Here is a 15762-nt window from a genome sequence, read left to right as displayed (position 1 = left end):
AAAAATTACAACAACAACAAATGTGCTTCAGTTAGAATTTGATATTTATTATGGTTTAAAAGTTGTGAAAATAAATCAGAGTTGACTGGAAATTTATGTGTTCATCAGATAATTACTGATGAGAAGAGACTGCAAGAGAAATTGGATGGCTTAGCAGGCCATACTGCAGTCGTTAATTGAGGAAATGAGCTGCATGTTATAGTCCAATTTTATTTTGACCATGGAGATTTCCTTCGTCAGCATTTAAAGCAAACAAACAAATAGGGAACTCTAGACGGACTGCCCCCATTTAAATGGGATGTGAAAAGGGGAAAACAGAATTAATGCATCTCCCAAATGTGTGCCAGTCATACTAGGATCGAAGTTTTCAATTTTCGATTTTTCTCTAATAGCATTAAGATGAATGCTGCTCCTCTGCCAATTTTGCCTGAAAAATAGGACCATGGGTTTTCAGACAATGAGTATCAAGGCGACTGGCAGCCAATGAAGATGCTGTGGAACTAAGAAATATGGGACTAGACTTAGAGTTCACATCAGCACACTCATAATAAGAGAGTTAGGCACACATAGTTCAGAAAGAAGAAAGGACAAAAAAAGAGAAGTTTAAGACATGAAACAGTCCATATTTTTTGGATTGGACCACTTGGTACATAAATTATTGCACAATCAATTCCTGAAGAATCAAGAAATTGGTCTAAGAGCTATATAGATTGTGAGGAGCAAGTTGGCTTAGTGGACAAAGCACAGGTCAAGAAACCTGCACAGGCTTCCTGACTGCCATTTAACAGCTGTATGATCATGGTAAGTCATTTTTTACTTCTCTAGCCTCAGCTTTCTCGTTTGTAAAATGGGCACTACCTAAGCTGTTGTGAAGAAAGCAGTATATAAACATAGGTCATTATTAGTAAAATGTGGATGAATACTTGAATGTTTCCTATTTTGAACAAGCAAGAAGCAAATTAGTCACTTGCAATTTTTACGGTGTGTAGCTACTGTTGATGCCTTCGTTAAGTGCCAAAGTCCAGAAGGCAATGACCTGAAAAATGACATGGACCTGATTCTGTAACATGGTTTTAGGCCACAACAGGTAAAGGAAAGAATAATCTCAAATAAATTTTACCATTTATGGGTACCTCAGAGGAGGTGATATGTACCCAAAGCCCTCCATACACACACACACACACACACGCACACACACACGCACACGCACACAATCTGAACAAAAATGTCCACACGGAGACAATTCTAAACCCATTGTCGTTGATCCAGGAAAATTTGTTGTCAGGGACTTGATTGTGTATGAAAGGAATGTTGTTTTGTTTTAGAACCAAAGATTTCCGACAAGATAGAGCATGAGCTTTCTGAAAGGCGAGAGCTTTTTGTTTTTTTCTCACAAACATGCTCAGACATAGCTTTCCTTTCAGCTAATTAAGCTGTTTTAAAGCAAACTGGTCAAACAGTGACATCTCAGTGGGGAGTCTGGGAGTCAACTGCATGATCTAGAAGGCAGGACACTTAGAGGGTGACTCCAACTATTGTTTCCCAGAGCTGAATATTTTCTCCTTGGTCAATGCTGCCAAAGTGACCCACACAATCGGGAGAATTCAAAGCCACTGACCTCAAGAGATGCCATTAAGAAGGCAACCACAGAATAAGATTTCATGGTCAGGAGCCAAACTTACCCTCTCCTACCACGTCCTGATGCTTACAATATTTTATATGTATGTTTTCTTCCTGTCATTAGCATATGGTTAAAACAGCTAGCTAAAAAGAGAACACAGCCATCAGGAACTGCTATAAATAATTATACCCGTGCCAATGTGAGACTCACAGGCTTTTTAAATAAGCAATGTAATGAAGAAGAAAATAGTCTTATGGAAATATGGTGGGTCCTTGAGTAGAAAGGCAGTGAATAATTAGCAAGAATGAGTTTCACTTTGCTAAGTCACACACATGGTGCAGATGATGGACTCTCTTTCCCTGTCATATATTTTGGAGAACAGAGTATGACACCCATTGTCTTTCCAAGCTATTGGACAGAAAGTTGGTGTTTCAACATCTGCCAAATGACCATCCACTTTCCCATATGGGGGTGGGGGGTGGGCATAAACTATTTTAAAGATTCTATTAAATATGGTAGGGGCCAGGGAAATTTGAACTTCCACATTTCATTTGTGAATCTCAATACTCTATCACAGCTTTTATTTTTCAGCATAGGTGAAATGGATGCTTGTAATTTAAAGAAAGTTAACTCCAATATATACACTCAGAGGCACCCACATACTCACACATTTATTGTGAGGGGAAGGGGAGAAGGGAAAAGTTCATTGCTGAGCACAGTCTGGCACCTAATAGGCACTTAATAAATGTTTATTCATTGATCGATTGATTTCATCAGTATGGGGAACATTCATTGACAGAATTCCCTTCATCAGTGCAGATCAGCATAGTCTAAAGTAACTTGCCCATGGTCATACAGCCAAGTATCAGAGACAGAAATGGAACAGGTCTTTTTGACTACAAGATTCATTCTCCCATACTACCTTTAACTCTAACAATATCATAATGTTAAATATTCCTCTACACTAGCAAAACCACTCCACGGTTCACAAGGCTATCCACTAATACCATATGGCTCTGGGGAGAGGTACCATGGTGTTTTGCCTTAAATCAAGATAAGTCTTCTTACAGAGGCTTTACAGAACTCCACATGCTACCAATGTTGTCATCTTCACAGTGTAACAGAAAGAATGCTTTACTCAGCTTATGGTCTACACTAGGCTCATCACTAACCAGCTGAATCTCTGTTGGGATCACTTTTGACTTTCATAGTCTATGATTCTCTGAAAGAAAAAACAAAGAAAGACAATTTAAAAAAGAGAGAGAGAAAAAAGGGAGAATGATAGTAGATTATTTGTAACTTTTCCTTACAATTTGTTGTTTAGTCATTTTTCAGTTGTGTCTGACTCTTTGTGGCCCCATTTGGGGTTTTCTTGGCAAAGATACTAGAATGGTTTACCATTTCCTTCTCCAGCTCATTTGACAAATGAGGAAACTGAGACCAGTAGGGTTAAGTGACTTGCCCACATAGCTTATAAGTGTAGGGAAACAGATTTGAACTCAGGAAGATGAGCATTCCTGATTCCGGGACTGCACCATCTAGCTGCCTACCCCTTGACTCACTAAATCAATATACTAAAGACACAGGTAAATAATTTTTTAAGAAAGTTGTAAATAGTGTAAAGAGGAGAGAAAGAGACTTCGAGAGAACAAGGTAAATGTGTACAAGACAAAAAAAAAATATTTAAAGGCTGCAACTTCCTCTCAGAGACTAAAGAAAATTAAAAAGGTAAAAGAAGGTTTGGAATCCATCAGTGTTCTATTCTCTCTAGTCACACATAAGCTATGCTTATTTATAGCAAGTACTGGTGGTCTATGTGATGCAATTAACTCATATACTAAACATACAGGTAACTGATTTTTGAAAAAGCAAATCTATTTGCTAATAAGGAATCAACTTAAAAATGAAAATCTCCCTAGTATAAGCTAATAGTTTTGCTCTACCTATACAGCCAGAGTATGATGGATAATCCATGGGATGGCTAATGAGGTACCATCCTTATATACTTCTTAGAGACAATGTGGTTTGGAAAACTAAAGCCACCTCAGCCTGACTTAATCACTTCTACTCCCAATGGTTTTCATTAGAGCAATTCCTAAGCCATGCTGGTAGCTTAAGATCATTGGCCTTTGAGTCAGAAGAACTGGATTTGAGTTCAACTTTGCCACTTTCTAGCTACATGACTTTGAGCAAATTTCTCTCTGAATCTCAGTGTCCTTACCTGAGGAGATCATACCAGATGTCTAGAGTCTCGTCTTGTTCTAACATTCTGTGATTTTGTATGACGCTCAGGCAAAATAGCATTCTCCTCTCCTCCCTTTCCCCTATCTATGTGCACTTAGATACTACAATTGACAATGATTTGTTGTAGGGCTGTCACTAGATAGTCAAAATGAGTGGAATTTGGCAGTTGCTTTGCCATGGCTAGGTTTGCTCAGTCTATATCATGCTGCAGGCCAATAGATCGTGAAGGGCAGGTAAATGACTCAGTGGATAAAGGGTTGGGCCTGGAGTCAGGAAGACCTGAGTTGGAATCTGGCCTTGGACACTTACTGTGTGACCATTGGGCATACAATTTAACCTCGGTTTGCCTCAGTTTCCCCATCTGTAACATGGGAATATTAAAAGCACCTTCCTCCCAGGGTTGTTGCAAGGCTCAAATGAGATAATGCTTGTAAAGCTCTTAGCACAGTGCCCAGCACATAGTATGTTCTATATAAATATTATTATTATCATCACTATTATTCAGATCCATTACTTAGACTGGCCATCAGTAAGCAGACTGGGTGATGTGTTTGTCTCCCACGTATCACTGACTGAGACGTCTGCTACATCTACTACCCAAACTGTTTAGAATGCTCCTGTGCAGCTATTCTCATTAAGAAAGAATAAGAAGGGAACCATGAAACTAAATTAAAATACAAAATATAAACTAAAGCAAAATACAAAATCCTTAATTAATGGTGCATTACAGTTGAAGTTAATGGAACAATGGTTTTAGAAAAATAACTGTCAGGGTGGGACACAAGAACTTTGCAAATGTTCTATGGATTTTGGTAACATTAAAGTAGTGTGTAAGCATCTGCTATTATCATTTTTATTATTACTGTGACTATAATTCTCATATTATTTCATCTTGTTAACATGGCCAAACTAAAAGCAGACAAAAGCTATGTATTATATTGGAAAGGATTAAAAGTTTCAGGATTTGTGTTTGAGCTTCACATCTTTCACTAGCTATCTCTGCGGCTGTGCCTTCACTTCTTTGGGCCTCTTCTATAAAGTAAGGGGCTTAGACATTCAGGGGGCCTTCAAGTTTATTTTTTTTTGTTTTGGGTTTGGTTTTGTTTTTTGCTGTGTGATCATCTGGTAAAACTCATAGACCTCTTCTCAGCACAATGTTCAAAATATATAAAATACATCAGATGACAAAGGAAAACAATTACATTGAAATATAGTATGAATATATATATTTTATATGAATATATGTATATATTATACATATATATATAAATATCTTTAAATAAACTCATGAACCTCATCTTAAAAAGTCCTAACTAGATTCCATGATCTCTAAGGCCTCTTCTAGATCTAACATTCATTCTATTTTTCTTCTGCTAAATAATTCTATACCATTGAGGCCAATTACAAATGTAGTCATTGTGCTCAGGATATACTTTGTAGTCTCCCTTTGGTTAAAACAAAAATGCTTATTTGATTAGAGAGAAGGTTGAAGGTCATGTGTGAATGCTTATTTTCCCCATATGTACGGCAAAATCTATAACTTCACCCATGACATTTGCTACTTATCATGTTTTGAAGTGAAATTTAATTCTTCCTGGACTATGAAAGGTGTGAAAGGCTGTGTATAAATTTGTGTAATCAAACTGCTTTTAAGTAGAAAGCAGTTGCTCTACAATGTTGTGTCATTTTTCCGTCATGTCTGACTTTTCATGACCCTATTTGGGGTTTTCTTGACAAAAGTACTGGAATGGTTTGCCATTTTCTGCTCCAGTTCATTACATGGATGAGGAATCTGAGGCAAACAGGGTGAAGTGACTTGCCCAGAGTTACACAGCTAGTAAGTGTCTGAGGCCACATTTGAACTCAAGAAAAGGAGTCTTCCTGATTCCAGGCCCAGTCTATCCACTGTGCCAGCTAGCTGCCCTTTTTTTTACTTTTTTTTTCATTCTTCCACTTACTCACATTAGCTCTTTTGGTCACAGCATCACAACTGTTGACTCACAGCTCCTTGAAGGCAGGAACTTTGTTTCCTTCTGCCTGTATTTGTATTCCCTGTGCTTGACACAATACCTGGCACATGGCTATTACTCAATAGATGCTTGTTGACTGACTGATTCTGTTAAAACTTCCTGCTCTTTTTCAGATGAATTGCTGTATAGTCATGAATCTCCATTGTGTATTTACAAAGTTGTTTTTTTTAATCCAAGTGAAAGACTACATTTATATCTATTTAATTTTATCTTTTTAGATTTAGCCCAGTGTTTAACTTTGTCAAGATTCTTTTGAATAGCCATTTGCTTCCATTCCCTCTAGGACTGTGCTTTCTCAGTCATATTCCTTCATGTATCCTCAGTCTTTTTCATTCTACTCAGTACTTCCTGTCAGTCCACAAACATGTTCAAATCTCCTCATGCTTAACAACAAAACAAAACAAAACAAAAAACTCAACACAAGCCTTTCCTTCATTCTCCCCACCTCTGCAGACAATAATCTTATCTCATCTCCTTTGCTGAGGATCAAAGAGATATTATTTGTAAAAGCACCTACCCAAGTACATGGCAGATGTTTAATAGATGTTTTTCCCCTTCCTTGTTCTCCATTGACCAACTCTAGAAAGAATAGGCCATTCTTACTCTCTCTACCCCATCTACTCACTCCTCTGGACCCCATTATGGACCCTCTACCAAAACCACTTTTGCCTAGGTTATTAATGGCTTCCTGACTCTTAAACCTAATGTCCTCATTCTCTTTGAACTCTGCCACACTTCCTAGTGTTAACCACTCTCTCCTTAATTACTTCTCTTTTTTTAGCTTCTTTGATACTGAAATCATATAGTTCTTATGAAATCTCAATATTGAAAAATACCTCAGAGATCAACTAAAGAGTACAGTCCTGACTCTGACTTCTGGGAGTCAAGGTGGATGAAGAAAACAACCCCCTTAAAAAGTAGAATTGGCCAAATGGAAAAGGAGGCACAAAAACTCACAGAAGAGAAGAACTCCTTAAAAAGTAAAATAGGCCAAATGGAAAAGGAGGTATAAAATTTAATTGAAAAAAATAATTTGTTAAAAATTAGAACTGGGCCAGTGGAAGCTAAAGACTCTGAGATATCAAAAATCAGTCAAACAAAATCAAAAGAATGAAAAAATAGAAGAAAACATAAAGTACCTCATTGGAATAACAACTGACCTGGAAAATAGGTCCAGGAGAGATCATTTTAAAATTATTGGTCTACCTGAAAGCCATGATGAAAAAAAGAACCTGGACAGCATCTTTCAAGAAATCATCAAGGAAAACTGCTCTGAGGTCCTAGAACCAGAAGGTAAAATAGTCATCAAAAGAATCTAATGATTACCTCCTGAAAGAGATCCCAAATTGAAAATGCCCAGGAATATTGTAGCCAAATTCCAGAATTATCAAGTCAAAGAGAAAAATATTGCAAGCAGCCAGAAAAGAAAAAACAATTCAAATATCATGGAACCACAGTCAGGGTTATTCAGGACCTTGTGGCTTCAGCATTAAAAGATTGGAGGGCTTGGGATATGATATTCTGTAAGGCAAAGGAGCTTGGATTACAACCAAGAATCAACTGCCCAGTGAAATTGAGCATAATCTTTCAGAGGATATAGACATTCAGTGAAACAAGACTTTCAAACCTTCCTGATGAAAAGACCAGAACTCAACAGAAAATTTGATCTTCAAATACAAGACTCAAGAGAGGCATAAAAAGGTAAAGAGGAAAGAAAAAACAGCAATGTTATTCAATAAGGGTAAACTGTTTATATCCCTACAAGGGAAAAATGATACTTCTAACTCTTGAGAACTGTATCTTTATTATGACATTTAGAAGGGGTATATATAGATAGAGGGTATGGGTATAAATTGACTTTGATATGATGACAAAAGTCTAATTAAGTGGTGAAAAGGGATGAGCAGAGGAAAAGAGGAGGCAAAAAAAGGCAAATTACATTACGTGAAGAGACACAAAGACCTATTACAGTAGAGAGAGGGAGATAGGCATTTTTTGAATCTTACTCTCATCAGATTTGGATCAAAGTGGGAATCACATAATCAGTTAGGTATAGAAATCTAACTTACCCTATAGGAAGTAGGAGGGGAAAGGGGAAAGAAAATGGAGAGAGTGGATAGAAGGAAAATCAGATTAAGGGAGGAAGTGGTCAAAAGAAAAACTTTAGTGAGGAGGGGAAGGAAGAAAGGAGAGAGAAAAGCATAAACAGGGAGGAAAATAAGATGGAGAGAAAGACACAGATAGTAATCATAACTGTTAATGTGAATGGGATAAACTCTCTCACAAAACAGAGGCAGATAGCAGAGTGGATTACAATCTATAATCCTACAATATGTTATTTATAAGAAACACATTTGAACCAAAGAAATACGTACAGAGTAAAGGTAAAAGGCTGGAGGAGAATATATTATGCTTCAGTTGAAGTAAAAAAAAAGAAGCAGGAGTAGCAATCCTGATCTCAGACATAGCAAAAGCAAAAATAGATTTAATTAAAAGAGATAAAGAAGGAAACTACATCCTGCTAAAAGGCACCACAGACAATGAAGTAATATCATTATTAAACATATATGCACATATATATTAAACATATATACCAAGTGGTATAGCATCCAAATTCTTAGGGAAGTTAAAGGAGTTACAGGAAGAAATAGACAACAAAACTATACTAGTGGGGGACCTCAACTTCTGCCTCTCATAACTAGATAAATCTAGCCATAAAGTTAACAAGAGAAAAGATAAGGGGATAAACAGAAGTTTAGAAAAGTTAGATATGGTGGACCTCTGGAGAAAACTGAATGGGGATAGGAAGGAATGTACTGTTTTCTTGTTACATGGCACCTACACAAAACTTGACCATGTACTAAGGCATAAAAATTTCACAATTCAGTGCAGAAAGGTAGAAATATTAAATGCATTCTTTTTAGATCATGATGTAATAAAAATTATATGTAACAAAGGGCCACAGAAAGATAGGCTAAAAATTAGTTGGAAACTAAATTATCTAATCCTAAAGAATGAATGAGTCAAACAACAAATCATAGAAACAATCAATAACTTCATCCACGAGAATGAAAATAATGAGACAACATATCAAACTCATGGGATGCAGCAAAAGCAGTTCACAGAGAAAGCTTTATATCTCTAAATGCTCACATGAATAAAATTGAGAAAGAGGAGATCAATGAATTGAGCATGCAACGAAAAAAGCTAGAAAAAGAACAAATTAAAAATCCCCAATTGAATACCAAATTAAGAATTCTGAAAACCAAAGGAGAGATAAATGAAGTTGAAATAAAAAAAACTGTTAAACTAATATATAAAACTAAGGATTGCTTTTATGAAGAAATAAAAGATAAACCTTTGGTTAATTTGATTTAAAAAAAGAAAGAAGAAAACCAAATTACCAGTATCAAAAATGAAAAGGGTGAATTCACCACCAATGAAGAGGAAATTAAAACAACAATTAGGAAATATTTGGCCCAACTGTATGCCAATAATTTGACAATCTTAGTGAAATGGATGAATATTTACAAAAATATAAATTGTTCAGATTAATGGAAGAGGAAATAAAATACTTAAATAACCCCATCTCAGAAAAAGAAATTGAACAAGCCACCAATGATTTGAAAAAAATCTCCAGGGTCAGATGGCTTTACAAGTGAATTCTATCAAACATTTGCATTATTTTGGGAAAAAGGCAAAAAGGGAGTGCTACCAAATTCTTCTTATGATACAAATATGATGCTGATACCTAAAGCAGGAAGAGTTAAAACAGAAAAAAAAAATTAAACCAATTTCTCTAACGAATACAGATGCAAAAATTTTAAATAAAATATTGGCAAAGAGATTATAACAACTTATCTTGAGGATAATACACTATGATCAGGTAGGATTTATACCAGGAATGCAGGGCTGGTTCAATATTAGGAAAACTATCAGCATAATTGCCTATATATCCATGACAAAACTAACAAAAATCTTATGTTTATCTCAATAGATGCTGAAAAAGTCTTTGACAAAATATAATACCCATTGCTATTCAAAAAAAAAAAACTCCAGAGAGCATAGGAATAAGTGGAGAAGATGTGGGAAAATTGGATTTGTTGGAGTTGTGAATTGATCCAACCATTCTGGGGAGCAATTTGGAACTATACCCAAGGAGCTATAAAATTGTGCATACTCTTTGACCCAGCAATACCACTTCTAGGTTTATATCCCAAAGAGATCATAAAATGGGAAAAGGATCCAAACATACAAAAATATTTATAGTAGATCTTTTTGTGATGGCCAAGAATTGGAAATTGAGGGGATGTCCATCAATTGAGGAATGACTGAACAAGTTGTGGTATATGAATGCAATGGAATACTATTGTTCTACAAGAAATGATGAGCAGGTGGACTTCAGAAAAACATGAAAAGACTTATATGAACTAATGCTGAGTGAAGTGAACAGAAGCAGGAAAACAATGTACACAGCAACTGCCACATTATATGATGACTAACTTTCAAAGACTTAACTCTTTTCAGGAATGCAAGGATCTAAGACAACTCCAAAAGTCTCATGATGGAAAATACTGTCCACATCTAGAGAAAGAACTTTGGAATCTGAATGCAGATGGAAGATACTATTTTGTCTCTTTTTTGTTTTTGTTTTGTTTCTTCTTTCTCATCATTCCTCCCATTGGTTCTAATTCTTCTTTACAACATGACTAATATGAAAATATATTTAATATGAATGTATATGTAGAGCCTATATCAGATTGCATATCATCTTGGAGATGGGGGAGGGAAAGGAAAAAGGGGGAGAAAATTTAAAATTCAAAAGCTGATGGAAGTAAATGTTGAAAACTAAAAATTAATTAATTTAAAAAATAAAAAAAGAGTATAATCATTATCTGAACAATAATCCCCCAAAACATACTTGGCAAGTGGTCATCCAGCTTTTTCTTGAATACTTCTAATGAGGAAGAACTTATTAACTCCTAAGTCAGTCCATGCCTATTTTTGGATAGTTCTAATTATCAGGAAGTTTTCTCCTTACCTCAAGCCACACTTTGTTTCTTAGGGCCTCCCATCTATTGTTACCTACCTCTTATTACATGTTAAGGCCAAGAAGAAAAAAAGTCTCATTTTTTTTCCATGTGGAAACCCTTCAAATACTTGAATATTACTATCTTGTCCCTCCCTCTAAGTCTTTTCTTCTCCAGGCAACACATTCCTAGGTCCTTAATATAAACCTTGTATGTTATAATCTCAAGGTCATTCATCATCCCACTTGACTCCTGTCAGTGTTCTCCAACTTAACATCATCTTTCATAAAATATGATAATCAGAATTGGCCAGAGTACTACAGATGTGGTCTGAACAGAGCATAGTACATAGGAAGGTACATTCATTTACTGGCTATTATATCTCACTATTGACTTATACTGAAACTGAAGATTATTGAAACCCCAAGATCTCTTTTAAAAGAATGATTGCCTGGCCCTTCCTCTCCTGATCCTGTCGTTGGGAAGTTGATTTTTGGAGATTCAAGTATAAAATTTTCTATTTATCAGTACTAAGTTGCATCTCATGAAATTTGGTCCTAGATGGAGAACCTGCCACCTCGAGGCTATGTGGATTGAATTCAAATAAAAATCTAAACAGACTTGTTCTGTTAAGTTTGTATTCAGTCTAAGGGCCGTGCTTGAGGACCTAGAGAGCCACATGTGGTCTCAAGGTCATAGGTTCCCCACCCCCATTTTAGACTATCAAGATTTTAAAAATCTTGATTCTGTTACACAATATGCTATCACTCCAAGTTTTGAGCCTTCTGCACATTTAATGAGTATGACATCTATGCCTTTATCCAAGCCATAAGCAAAAGTGTTACAGTTCAGAGTCAAGCACAAATCCCTAAGACACTCTGCTGTGGACTTTCTTCCAGATCATCAGTAAGCCATTGTTGACTGCTTTGGGAGCTTGTTCATTTGAAAAACTGAATTCCACTAGATTGCACCATCATCCAGCCTGCAACTCCCCATCTTTTCTAAAAGAATAGAATGATAAACTTTATCACATGATGTTGCATTTTATTACTTTTATCTTGCACTCTTTTATTTCATTAGCCATCTCTTTTGTTGGCTCTTCATTCTCCTTCAGTGCCTTAGCTGCTATGACTGTCCCTCAAGATTCTGTTCTTCTAGCCAAATCCAGAAAAAAAGAACTATGGAGTCTAAATGCAGATCTTTTGCTCTCCCTTTTTTTTTTGTTTTGTTTGTTCTTTCTCATGGTTTCTCCCATTGGTTCTAATTCTTCTTTACAACATGACTAAATGAAAATATGTTAAAATGAATTTATATAGAGAGCCTGTATCAGATTACACACCATCTTGGGGTGGCGGGAGAGGAGGGATGGGGAGAAAATTTGGAACTCAAAATCTTATGGAAGTGAATGGCGAAACCTAAAAATAAATAAATATTTTTTAAAAATAGATTCTGTTCTTCTCCCTCATAAATAAACACTTTGTCTTGATGATTGCATCCATTATCACTGCTTTGGTGATTACTTTTATGTAGATGGCTCCCAGATACACACACATACATGCATTCACACACACATATATATGTTATATATATATATATATATAATTTATAATCCATATGCATACACACACATACACATATAAGTATCCTCTTCCTTGACTGAGAGCTCCAGTAAATGATTTTTCCTAATCAACATGTGTATTCTACCTCTATGTTCCTCATAGAGTATCTTATATTTAACAAGTCCAAAATAAGTTCACTATCCCTCCTATTAGAAAAAAAAAAAAAAACCCTGTCTTTCCTTCTAATTACCCTATTACTCTTGATAATAGAACCACTTCCCAAGTTATTCAGATTTAATATCCTTTTTTCTGATCTAGGTCTATGACTCATCAGTGTAAGAATTCCCAGTATAAACAGTCCCTCCACCAAGGAAGACCAGTAAATGTAAATTATAGCCTCAAAAATTGCCTGTGGTCACATGGTCATGTATGTCAGAATCAGAATTTGAACCTAGGTCTTTCTGATTCAAGACCAGCCTTATAGTCACTATACTTTATTGCCTTTCTGTTAGGTTAATTATCTTGGAATCAATTTTTTTTTACTGTTTTCTCCTTCTCACCCAAACATCTGGTTACCTAGAGCTACCGATTCCACATGTTTCACAATCATTTCCTCTTCTCTATTCCCAATGAAACCATCTCTCATCTATTCTCACCTACATGATTACAATAGTCTTCTAGTGTGTCTTCCCTCTCCTAGGCCTTCTTGTCTTAATTATAATCTTTACAGCATTGCCCAACACGTGTTTTTAATGTACAATGATTTCTCTACTCAAAGACATTGAATAGCTTCACATTGTTCACCAAAACTTTTGATTTTTACATATCCTCAATCTGACTCCAATTGACTTTTTCATTACTGTTTCATCCTAGACCACCTTAATTACCCTGTATAAAGATGTAGTTTATGGTAGAAAACTATAAAAACCTGTACCTATGACCCATTAGCTTAATGAGTGGTTTTATCTAAGTTCAGATGCACCTTGTCAGCTCAAAATAAGGAGTGCATCAGTGAAAATATAAGAATAACAAAAAGAGAGGAAAGGAAGTAAGTCCTTACAAGGCAAAACCTCTCAGAACAAAACAAACAGAAGGACTGAAAAATTTACTAAAGAAAGAAGCTCTAATATATATTTTAAAATTCAGACCTATGATTTCATTGGTGTGAGGAACTCTTGGTATGGAAACTCCCTTCACCAATGTAGATCAGCAGCTTATTTGTAACTTTTAGTCTTAGAGTTGCCAGAGGCTAACTAGACAGTCTAACTGAGTTGCTCAGTATCGTACAGCTAGCACAGTATATGCCAAATGAAGGACTTGAATCTCTGTTTTTCCTGATTCCAGCTCTCAACAAATTGATTCACTCTCAACAAATACTATGGCATAAAAGAAAGCAAAAAGATATTTCTAGAAAAGGGGGTAATAATATTATTAACAACAACTAACTTCCTGGAAACAAGAATGGAACTGTTAGAAGAAAACTACCATGGCCAAGAACCTTAACAAAAGAAATTTTAATAGATAGAAAGAGAATTACAGATCTTTATGAAGAATTCAAAAAGACTGTCAAGAAAAAAAAGACAATCAAGAGACACTAGAATGTACAAAAGGAGGTAGAAAATCTGAATAAAGCAATTAGATATGCCTAAAAAGAAAATGACAAAAAACAAAATCCCGCAATAATTCAGGAATACACAAGAAATGTCAGAACAGCCAAAAGACAGCAAAATTGAAAGAACACCTGTGGTCATTACAAACTAAAGCAACTGATCCTGAAGAAAAAGTTGGCAAGATAATCTAACAGTGGCTGGCCTTCTGCAATAACAACAAAAATGTGAATCAGAGAGTATGAATATTATATTTCATGAAATTACATAATAAAATCACTCAATTGTGTCAGAATTAGAGGTCAAGGTGCAGACCAGTAAAACCATAGGCTATCATCAGAGAAGAATCTCAACTTTAACTCACCCAGGAATGCAGTCACCAAACTCCAAAGTTTTAAGATCAAAGGGAAAGTATTTCAAGCTGCCAAGAAGAAGCAATTCATATGTCAAGCAATCTCAGTTCAAGCTGCTCAGGACTAATCACCTAGGAAAAGAAATTTAAAGAAAAAAAATCAGGAATTCCACATTCTAAAAAGTAAAAGTAAAACAATTTAAAAACAATAGTAACATCTTACAAAGCTGAATATATTTTTAATCCAAATGGTGCAGTTTTAAATAAAAATAATTTTAAAATTTTAAATAGATTGGAGTTCTTGAGAAACTCCTTGTAGGAGTAAACCTGAACAACTATATAAGGAGGCAATGTGACTTAAGTTAAATAGTTAGCCAGAGCCAAGAGGATTTACATTTAGGTGCTCTTGACACATTGACATATATTGGCTGTTTGACTGTAGGCAAGTCACTTAAACCCCAAGCAACTCTTTGAGACTACAAGTTGTTGATCTGTATAGGTTAAAGGTTTCCAGATGGTCCCTATACTGATGAAATCCTAGGTCTAATAATTGTTGCCCCGCACCCATTAGATGTGGAATGTGTGCTATGTACTATTAACCAAAAAAAAAAAAAGGAAAGAAGCAAAATATATTCCTAGCCCTCAAGAAGCCTATAATCTAGTAAGAAAGGGCTAAGACAAATAAAGAGATGACAATAATACACATTATAATATGGTAAGTGCTAACAGATTAGTATGAGAGATTGAAGCCAGCAAAGATTATGGAGTTTAGGAGTTTTATGAAGGTTGTTACACCTGAGCTCAGCACTTAAGGAACAAAAAGAGTTCAACAGACATTAAAGCAATCAGTCAATAAGCACTTATTAAATGCCTATGTATGCGCTGTGTTGCATTAGGCACTGGAAGCATGACTGTAAAAGTGAAAGTGTCTCTGCTTTGAAAGAGCTTATGCTTAATTGAAGAAAGCATGTTCAGTTATCAAGATTCATATAGCTATCTATATGTATCAGATAAGGCGAAGCGGGGAAGAGTACTTATCTTGAGGATAAGGAAAGGCTTCAGGTAGAAGATGGATCTTGGCTGAGTATTAATGGAAACCAGAGAGATACAATGGTAGACCATTGCAAGCATAAGGAATGGCATACCCAAAGAGAAAAGGGGCAGGATTTGTGAGTAGTCTGGTTTTAATGGTACCTAGAGAACATGAAAGAGAGTAGTATGCGACAAGACTGGAAATATACTTTGGAGTCAGGTTGTGAGAGGTCTTGAATACCAGAATAAAAATTCTGCATTTTATTTGATAATTAATGGCATGGATA

At 35.7% G+C, this 15762-nt stretch overlaps 1 long non-coding RNA gene across 1 annotated transcript in view; it reads left to right on the top strand.

Annotated features, from left to right (window-relative positions):
• The first annotated feature begins 320 nt into the window (after positions 1 to 320).
• The window catches only part of LOC140523831 (uncharacterized), a 46915-nt gene continuing 31473 nt past the window's right edge, over positions 321 to 15762 (top strand). Inside the window, exon 1 of the long non-coding RNA XR_011973483.1 lies at positions 321 to 801. This is a non-coding gene — a long non-coding RNA (uncharacterized lncRNA). The remainder of the gene's footprint in view (positions 802 to 15762) is intronic.

This window comes from Notamacropus eugenii, chromosome 2, assembly GCF_028372415.1.
Source record: "Notamacropus eugenii isolate mMacEug1 chromosome 2, mMacEug1.pri_v2, whole genome shotgun sequence".
NCBI lineage: Eukaryota > Metazoa > Chordata > Mammalia > Diprotodontia > Macropodidae > Notamacropus > Notamacropus eugenii.
This window is presented reverse-complemented; position numbering and strand designations above follow the sequence as displayed.